The sequence below is a fragment of the Spermophilus citellus genome (assembly GCF_964194105.1).
Source record: "Spermophilus citellus genome assembly, contig: SCAFFOLD_36, whole genome shotgun sequence".
Taxonomy (NCBI): Eukaryota; Metazoa; Chordata; class Mammalia; order Rodentia; family Sciuridae; genus Spermophilus; species Spermophilus citellus.
Window position 1 is genome coordinate 4,734,085 of NW_027673039.1, and position 10,521 is coordinate 4,744,605.

The following is a 10,521-nucleotide window of genomic DNA, read 5'->3' on the forward strand; positions in this document are numbered from 1 at the left end:
GTCTTTATCCTATAAATAAGAACAAGCTCATCCATATACAAATGATGGGCATGCATGTAATCTCAGCTACTAGGAAGTCTGAGGCAAGTGAATTGCAAATTCAAGACATCCTCAATAACTTAGTGAGAACCTTTCTCCAAATATGAGTGAAAATGAGCTTGGGGTGTAGTTCAGTATGAGAGTATCACTGCCATCAATACCCATTACACTTATACATAGAAAACTTCAATTTCTACGTACATGGGCAGAATGAAAAGCCAATCAAGATAAAATACAAAAGTCATGGATAAAAGAGGCTTAATATTTATACAAGCAAAAGCACATATAATATTTTTGGCAATACAAACAAGAATCGTACATATCTTACTTTGTGAAGCAATTAACTGATATGAGGAAACCCAGTCTATAACATGGAACCTACAGTACACAATTTAAAAAAGAAAAAAAAAACAACCGAATTGTAAATATCCACAGGTGTATTATTTTACAAATCCTGTAACTCAAATAAAACTTACACCATCTCTCAAAACAGCAGTCTTTGTTCAACTTGACATTCATTCCATGGCAGATAATTTCACAGAAAATCCATTACACATATCAGAAAGAACACTGATAAGGAAATTTTAGTGAAAAAAATGTACAAATAAGATTAGCGAAACTGACTTATGATAGTAATGTATTACAATGGGTGGACCTAGAGGTCTCCAGAAATGTGCAAAGCTTTCCTACAAATAATGGAAGAAGGGCTGGAGTTGTAGATTAGTGTTAGAGAGCTTGTCTAGCATGTGTGAGGCCATGGGTTCAATTCTCAGCACCATAAATGGATAAATAGGAAATTCATTAACAACTAAAAATATTTTTTTTAAATTATGGAAGAGCTGTCAGATAATATTGACACTCACAAGGTAAGGGGAGTGTTGTTAATTTGAATGTATGGAGACATTACTGGAAGAAAAGCAGGATACTACATAATTTTAAAGCACAAAACACAGGACAGGTTTTTCTATAATAACAAGATAAAGAATTCAAAGCTTCTCAAAAATATTTTCTGCTGGATAATTTCTCAATGAACCTTTTTGAATTTGGACTTCCTCCTCTACCTCAACTATGTCCTCTACTATATGTGGGCCACAGGATTTGACATCGCTGCATTCCTCTAAGGCAACTATGTTTCAAGTGAAAGATATATATATAATGCCACCAAAGGAAAACATTAAGGATGAAAGGAAACATCATTAACATTTTCTTGTCAGAACAAAGAACTACCCCATCTTTTTTATTGAAAGCATAAATCTGCAACACATTCTTGTGGAGAAGTTCCCAAAAGATATACTTCAAGGGAAGAAAACTAAATAGTGATAATTAGGAATTTTGAAGGAAAGTTATGCTCACCCACAAAGACTAGGTTGCTGTAGTTCTCCAACATCACTTCTCTATATAAATTTTGTTGAGCAGGATCCAGGCATTCTCATTCCTCATTAGAGAAATCAATAGCCACATCCCCGAATGTCAATGGCTCCTGAAATAAAAATTGTTAGATCAATGGAACATGGACCAAACCATTATTCAGTTTTTAATTTGAATTAAGAGTTAGGAGAACTGACTGTCATGTAGGAGAGTGACTTTAATTATGTAATAAGATACTTCCCATTATGTAATTCAGATGAAAATACATAAGTCTAAAAATAGTATATATATTCCATAACAGAGTGAAGTGAACTATATATACCATAATCCAAGCACTGAATAAAAGCCCAACCCCTAACTTTTCTGCCATCAGTGAATGTGAAATTAGGTGGACATTCCAGATGCAAATCAGACTTGTCAAAGATATTCTCATAAGGTGATTGTGCACAAGGGAGACAGAAAGACTGGTAAAAAAAAAGCTTTTGAAAACAGTCTGGTTCCTATTCTCTCTGCTTTCTATCCATGAGATAGATTGAGATCCCCAATACAATTAGTTTCAAGTATCATCCATGACACATTCCCAATGTGTAAAATATCCAAAAAATATTAATGTTTGGAGACATGTAAAGTGACATTTCCAACTCGTGAAAAGACAAACTTGAAATATTTCAAGTTCTATAAGCAGTTCAATGAGTGAATCAATTTGGTACAATAGAATTAACAATGGGTTACAGAAGACTTCAAGGAGGAGATTAAAAATTTCTTAGAGGTAAACAAGAAAATAGACACAACATATCAAAATCTCTTGGACACTATGAAAGCAGTACTAGGAGGAAACTTCATTGCATGGAGTTCATTCCTTAAAAGAAGAAAAAGTCAATCATTGATCTCATACTTCATCTCAAAGCCCTAGAAGAACAAATCAAGAGCAAAAGCAGTAGAAGGCAAGAAATAATTAAAATTAGAACTGAAATTGAATTAAAAGAAACAATTAAACCTTGATAAAAAGTTGGTTCTCTGACAGAACCCTAGCTATGCTGATGAAAAGAAGGAGAGAGAGAAAAATCAAATTACCAGCATACATGGTGAAAATGGCAATATCCCAACAGACACTACAGAAATAGAGAGGATATATAGAAATTATCTTGAAAATGTATACCCTAATAAAATAGAAGATATTGAAGGCATCAACAAATTTCTTAAGTCATACGATATGCCCAGATTGAATCAGGAAGACATACACAATTTAAACAGACCAATATTAAATGATGAATTACAAGATGCCATCAGAAGCTTACCAACCAAGAAAAGCCCAGGCCCAGATGGATACACTGCTGAGTTAAACAAGACCTTTAAAGAAGAAATTCAAAAATACCAATACTCTTCAATTTATTTCAGAAAATACAGAAAGAAGCAGCACTTCCAAACTGTCACCCTGATCCCAAAACCAGACAGGGACAAATGAAAGAAAGAAAATATCAGGCCAATATCGCTAATGAACATAGATGCAAAAATTCTGAATAAAATTCTGGCAAATTAAATACAAAAACATATTAAAAATATCATGCACTATGATCAAGTGGGGTTTGTCCAGGGATACAGGGTTGGTTCAACATATAGAATTCAATAAAGCTAATTCATCACATCAATAGACTTAAAAATCATATGATCATATCAAGAGACACAGAAAAACCATTTGACAAATACAGCACCCTTTGACGTTTAAAAAATTAGAAAACCTTGAGATAACAGGAGCATACCTCAACATCATACTGGCTCTCTACATTAAGGCTAAAGCCAACATAATTCTAAAGGGAGAATAACTAAAGGCATTCCCTCGAAAAATTGGAACAAGACGGGGATGCTCTCTCTCAGCATTTCTATTCAACATATTTCTTGAAACACTGGCCAGAGCAATTAGACGAAAGAAATTAAAGGAATAACTACAGGAAAAGAACTTAAATTAGCACAATTTGCTGGCAATATGATTCTATCCCTAGAAGATCTCAAAACCACCACCAGAAAACTTCTGGAACTAAAAAATGAATTCAGCAAAGCAGCAGGATATAAATTTAACACACATACAGAAATGCCTTTTTTAATACCAGTGACAAAGCCTCAAGAAGGAAATATGAAAAACTACCCCATTTACAGTAACTTCAAAAAAAAAACATAAGATATTTGGGAATCAACTTAACAAAAGATGTGAAAGATCTATACAAGGAAACCTACAGAACCCTAAAGAAAAAAATCAAAGAAGACCTTAGAAGATGCAAAGATCTACCTTACTCTTGAATAGGCAGAATTAATATTATCAAAGCGACCATACAACCAAAAGCACTACACTGATTTAATGCAATTCTGATCAAAATCCCAATGACATTTCTCATAGAAATAGAAAAAGCAATCATGAAATTCATCTGGAAAAATATGAATCCCAGAATAGCTAAAGCAATTATAAGCAGGAAGAGCAAAGCAGGTGGTATCACTATAACAGACCTTAAACTATACTACAGAGCAATAATAACAAAAACAGCATGGTATTGGCACTAAAACAGGCCGGTAGACCAATGGTACAGAATAGAGGACACATAGACTAACCCACAAAATTACAATTATCTTACATTAGACAAAGGTGCCAAGAACATGCATTGGAGAAAAGATATCCTCTTCAACAAACGGTACTGTGAAAACTGGAAATCCATTTTCAAAACAATGAAATTAAAAACCTATCTCTAACCATGCAGAAAACTCAACTCAAAGTGGATCAAGGACCTAGGATTTAAACCAGAGACTCTGCATGTAATAGAAGAAAAAGTAGGCCACAATCTTCATCACATGGGGCTAGGCCACCCCAACTTCCTTAATAAGATGCCTATAGCACAATAATTAAAACCAAGAATCAACAAATGGGATGGATTCAAACTAAAAAGTTTCTTCTCAGAAAAAAAAAATTGGAGGTGAAGAGAGAGCCTAAATCCTGGGAGTAGATTTTTATCCCTCACACATCAGATAGAGAACTAATATCTAGTATATAAAGAACTCAAAATGCTAAGCACCAAAAACCCCAATAATCCAATCAACAAATTGGCCAAGGACCTGAACAGACACTTTTCAGAAAATGATGTAGAATCAATCAACAAATATTTTTTTAAAAAAGTTCATCATCTCTTGCAATTAGAGAAATGCAAATCAAAACCACTCTAAGATATCATCTCACTCCAGTCAGAATGGCAGCTATCATAAAGACAAACAACAAGTGTTGGCAAGGATGTGGGGGAAAAGACACACTCATACACTGCTGGTGGGACTGCAAATTGGTGCAAACAACATGGAAAACTGTATAGAGATTCCTTCGAAATCTGGGAATGAAAACACCATTTGACCCAACTATTCCTCTTCACAGACTATTCTCAAAGGACTTGAAAACAGCATACTACAGGGTCACAGCCATGTCAATGTTTATGGAAGCACAATGCAGAATAGCAAACTGTGGAGCCAACCCAGATGCCCTTCAGTGGATGAATGGATAAAAATATGGGCCATATATACACAATGCAATTTTACTCAGCAATAATAAAATCATGGCAATTGCACGTAAATGGATGGTATTGGAGAGATGAAGTTGGCAAAGCCAAAAAATAACTGTTGAATGGTTTATCTGATATAAGGAGGCTGACTATAGTGGGGTAGGGAGGGGGAGCATGGGAGGAATAGATGAATTCTACATAGGGCAGAGGGTTTGGAGGGGAGGGGAGGAGGCAGGGGATTAGCAGTGATTGTGGAATGTGATGACACCATTATCCAAAATACATGTGTGAAGACACAAATTGGTGCCAACATACCTTATATACAACCAGAGATATGAAAAAATGCGATATATATGTGTATTAAGAGTTGTATTGCAGAAAGAAATGAGTACATATATAATGGCATAAATTATCATGAATATACTTTCTATACAGAGATATGAAAAATTGTGCTCTATATGTGTAATAAGAATTGTAATGCATTCCAATGTTGTGTATTTACCAAAAATGAATTTTTAAAAAAGAAAGGTATTGAAACCCATTGTAGACACTATAAGCCTACATGGCTAAATATCTTAAAACACAAAGCTGGAAGGGAAGATGCATGAACAAAATGAGAAACCAAGAAAGAATGTGCCCCAAACAAAGATGCTACATTATTAGAATCCATGGTCAGAATAGCAGGATAAATGGGAGAAGGTTCATAATTTTCTGTGAATTAAAGGATGATATGAGAGAAAATACAGGTAGGAAAGGATCATTTTGATAAAGAGCTAGATAAGCAAATACAGAAAGCAAAAGATTCCTTCAAAAAGGAGATAGAGATTTTGAAAAAAAAAAAAACAAAACAAAACAGAGATCCTTGAAATGAAGGAAACAGTAAACCAAATTAAGAACTCAATAGGAAGCATCTCCAACAGAATAGATCACTTGGAAGACATAACCTCTGACGTTGAAGGCAAAATATATAATCTTGAAAAAATAAAGTTGACCCCAGTGAAGATGGTAAGAAACCATGAGCAGAAGATTCAAGAATTGTGAGATAATATGAAAAGACCAAATTTAACAACTATTGGGATAGATGAAGGCATAGAGGTCTAAACTACAGAAATGGACAGTCTATTCAATGAAATAATACCAGAAAAATTTCCAAACATGTAGAGTGAATTGGGAAATCAAATATAAGGATCATATAGGACACCAAATGAACAAGATCACTACAGGTCTACACCAACGCAAATCATAATGAAAACACCTAGCATACAGGAGAAGCGGAGCATTTCAAAAGCCACAAGAGAAAGGAATCAAATTACATATAAGGAAAACCAATCAGGATCTCTGATTTCTGAACTGAGACCCTGAAATCTACAAGATCCTGCAACAATATAAACCAAGCTCTGAAAGAAATGGATGCCAACCAAGAATCATACCCAGCAAAATTAAATTTTGATTAGCAATTAGATTTTGATTCAGATGTTATTTTATGACAAAATAAAAACCTTCCATCATACACAAATTTAAAAGAATTTACAACCAGAAACCTGCACTACAGAACATCCTTGGCAAAATATTCCATGAGGAGGAAATGAACAATAAAAAATCAGAAAAAGGTAGTATCACTCTAAAGAAAAAACCTATCAAAGAGAAACTGACTTAGTTAAATACCAAAAATAAACAAAAAGAACTGGGAATACAAATCTTGTCTCAATAATAACCCTGAAAGTTTAGTTCCAACTCATCAATTAAAAGACATGCAGATTGGATTAAAAAAAAAAGACCAACAATATGCTGACTCCAAGAGACTCATCTCATAGGAAAAGACACCTACAGACTGAAGGTGACAGGTTGGAAAAAAAAATATATTACTCAGGCTGGGGCCGGGGCTCAGTGGTAGAGCACTCGCCTAGCACATGTGAGGCCCTGTATTCGATCCTCAGTACCACATAAAACTAAATAATAAAGGTAGTGTGTCCATATACAAAAAATAAATATTAAAAAACCTACCAAGCAGGGGTTTCCATTATTATATCAAATAATGTGGACTTCAAGTGAAAGATAATCAAAAACGATAAAGAAGGACACTACATACTGCTTAAAGGAACCATACACCAACAAGACAGAAAATTATAAATATAAACACCCCCAAAACAATGGAGCATCTATGTTCAAACAGACTCTTCTCAAGTTTAAGGGCCAAGTAGACCACAAGACAATAATTCTGGGTGACTTTAAGACACCTTTTTTACCACTGGATTGATCTTCCAAACAATATCCAGACAGAAACTATAGAACTCAATAATACAATAACTTAGATTTAACTGACATACATAGACTATTTCATCCTTAAACAGGCGAAGACACTTTCTTTTCAGCAACAAATGGATCCTTCTCTAAAATAGACCATATGCCATGCCAAAAAGGAACTCTAAGCAATACAGTAAAGATACTACCCTGCATTCTATCAGATCATAATGGAACAAAATTAGAAATTAATGATAAAAATAGAAGCTACTCCTATACCAGGAGACTAAATAATATGTTAGTGAATGAACAATGGGTTGCAGAAAACATCAAAGAGGAGATTTAAAAATTCTTAGAGGTGAATGTGGATACAGATACAATGTATCAAAATCTCTGGGACACTATGAAGGCATTACTAAGAGGAAAGTTTATTGCATGGAGTTCATTCCTTAAAAAAAGAGAAAGTCAAATAAATGACCTAAAATTACATCTCAAAGCCTTAGAAAAAACAATTAATCAACACCAAAAGCAGTAAAGGACAGAAAATAATTAAAATCAGAGCTGAGATCAATGAAGTTGGAACAAAAGAAGCAAATAAAAATTGACAGAGTGACTGGGAATGGAACCATCATTTGACCCAGCTATCCCACTCCCTGGTCTATACCCAAAAGGACTTAAAAACAGCATACTACAGTACACAGTCACAATGTTTTTAGCAGCACAATTCACAAGAGTTAAACTATGGAGCCAACATAGATGTCCTTCAGTGAATGAATGGATAAAGAAAACATGGCATTTGTACACAATGGAATATTACTCAGCAATAAAAGAAAATAAAATCATGGCATTTGCAGGTAAATGGATGGCATTGGAGAAGATAATGCTAAGTGAAGTTAGCCAAACCCAAAATAAAAATGCTGAATGTTTTCTCTGATATAAGGAGGCTGACTCATAGTGGGGTAGGAAGGAGGAGCATGGGAGGAATAGATGAATTCTATTTAGGGCAGAGTGGTGGGAGGAATATGGAGGGAAAAGGGATTAGCAAGGATGGATAATGATGTCTATTATATTCCACCAAATTACAGGTATGAACACACAAATTGATGTCAACCTACTTTATATAGTAAGATATGAAAATTTGTGCTCCATATGTGTAATAAGAACTGTAATATATTACACTGCTATATATTTTTAATTTTTTTTAAATTTTCTAAATGAAAAGTTGGCTCTTTGAAAAGCAAATACATTTGATAAAACCTTATCCATGCTACTGTAGAGAAGGAAAGAAATACTCCAGTTACTAAAATCCATGATGAAAAAGGAAATATCACCATGAACACTAGAGAAATACAGAAGATAATTAGAAATTATTTTGAAATTTTGTACTGCAATAAAACAGAAAATATTGAAGTCATCAACAAATGTCTAGAATCATGTGACTTACACAAACTGAGTAAGTTAAACAGATCATTTTCAAGCAATGAAATAGAAGACACCATCAAAAGCCTACCCACAAAAATAAATAAATAAATAAATAAATAAATAAATAAATAAATAAATAAATAAATAAATAAAGCACAGGACTCAATGGATACAAGACCTTCAAAGAAGAACTAACACCAATACTCCTCAAATTATTCCATGAAATATAAGAAGAGGGAGCACTACCAAACTCACTCTATAAGGCCAATATCTCCTTGATTCTAAAATCAGACAAACACAGAAAAGAAAGTGTACTTCAGACCAATACCTCTAAAAAGCAGAAGCAAAAATTCTGAATAAAATTCTGGAAAATCAAATACAAAACCATATCAAAAAGATGGTTCATCATGATCAAGTGAGATTCATCCCAGGGATGCAAGATTGGTTCAACATACAGAAATCAATAAATATAATTCATCACATCAGTAGATTTAAAGATAAGAACCTTATGATCATTTCAACAAATGCAGAAAAAGCATTTGACAAAATACAGCACCCCTTCATGTTCAAAACACTATAAAAACTAGGGATAACAAGAACTTCCCTCAACATTTTAAAGGCTATCTATGCTAAGTCTCAGGCCAACATCATTCTAAATGGAGAAAAACTGAAGGCATTCCCTCTAACATCAGAAACAAGACAAGGATGCCCGCTCTCACCCCCTATTCAATATAATTCTTGAAACATTGGCCAGAGCAATTAGACAGATGAAAGAAATTAAAAAAATATGTACAGGAAAAGAAGAACTAAACTAGCACTATTTGCTGATAATATGATTCTGTACCTAGAAGACCCATAAAACTCCACTAGAAAACTTCTACAACTAGAATTCAGCAAAGTAGCAGGATATAAAATCAACACCCACAAATCAAAGGCATTTCTGTATATCAGTGACAAATCCTCTGAGAGAGAAATGAGAAAAACTACCCCATTCAAAATATCCTTCAAAAACAAAAAAGAAACTTGGGAATCAACAAAAGGTGAAGGATCTATACAATGAAAACTATGACACACTAAAGAGAAATCAAAGACCTTAGAAGATGGAAAGATTTAACTTGATCTTGAATAGGCAGAACTAATATTATCAAAATGGCCCTACTACTAAAAGCAGATTTAATCTACAGATTTAATGCAATTATAATCAAAACCCCAATGGCATTCCTCATAGAAATAGAAAAAGCAATCATGAAATTTATCTGGAAAAATAAGAGACCCAGCATAGCTAAAGCAATCTTTAGCAGGAAAAGGGAGGCAGGTGGCATTGCTACACCAGACCTTAAACTATACTACAGAGCCACAGTAAAAAAAAAAAAAAAAAAAGAAAAAGAAAAAAAAAACCCAGCATGGTACTGGCATCAAAACAGGCTGGTAGACCAATAGTACAGAATAGTGAACACAGAGACCAACCCACAAAACCACAATTATCTTATATTAGAAGAAGGTGCTAAAAATATGCACTGGAAAAAAGATAGCATCTTCAACAAATGGTGCTGGCAAAACTGGAAATCCATAGGCAGCAAAATAAAATTGAATCCCTCTCTCTCTCTCACTATGCATAAAGGTTAACTCAAAATGGATCAAGGATCTAGCAATTAAACCAGAGACTCTCCAAATAGAGGAAGTAATAGGCCCTAATCTCCATCATGTGGGATTAGGTTACAACTTTCCTTAATAACACTCCTATAGCACAGGAATTAAAACCAAGTATCAACACATGGGATGGATTGAAACTAAAGATTTTTATCAAAAAAAAAAACCACAATAGAATAGAGAGTCTACTTTCTGGGAGTAATTTTTACCCCTCATACATCAGATAGAGCACTAATCTCTAGGGTATATAAAGAACTCAAACGTCTTAACA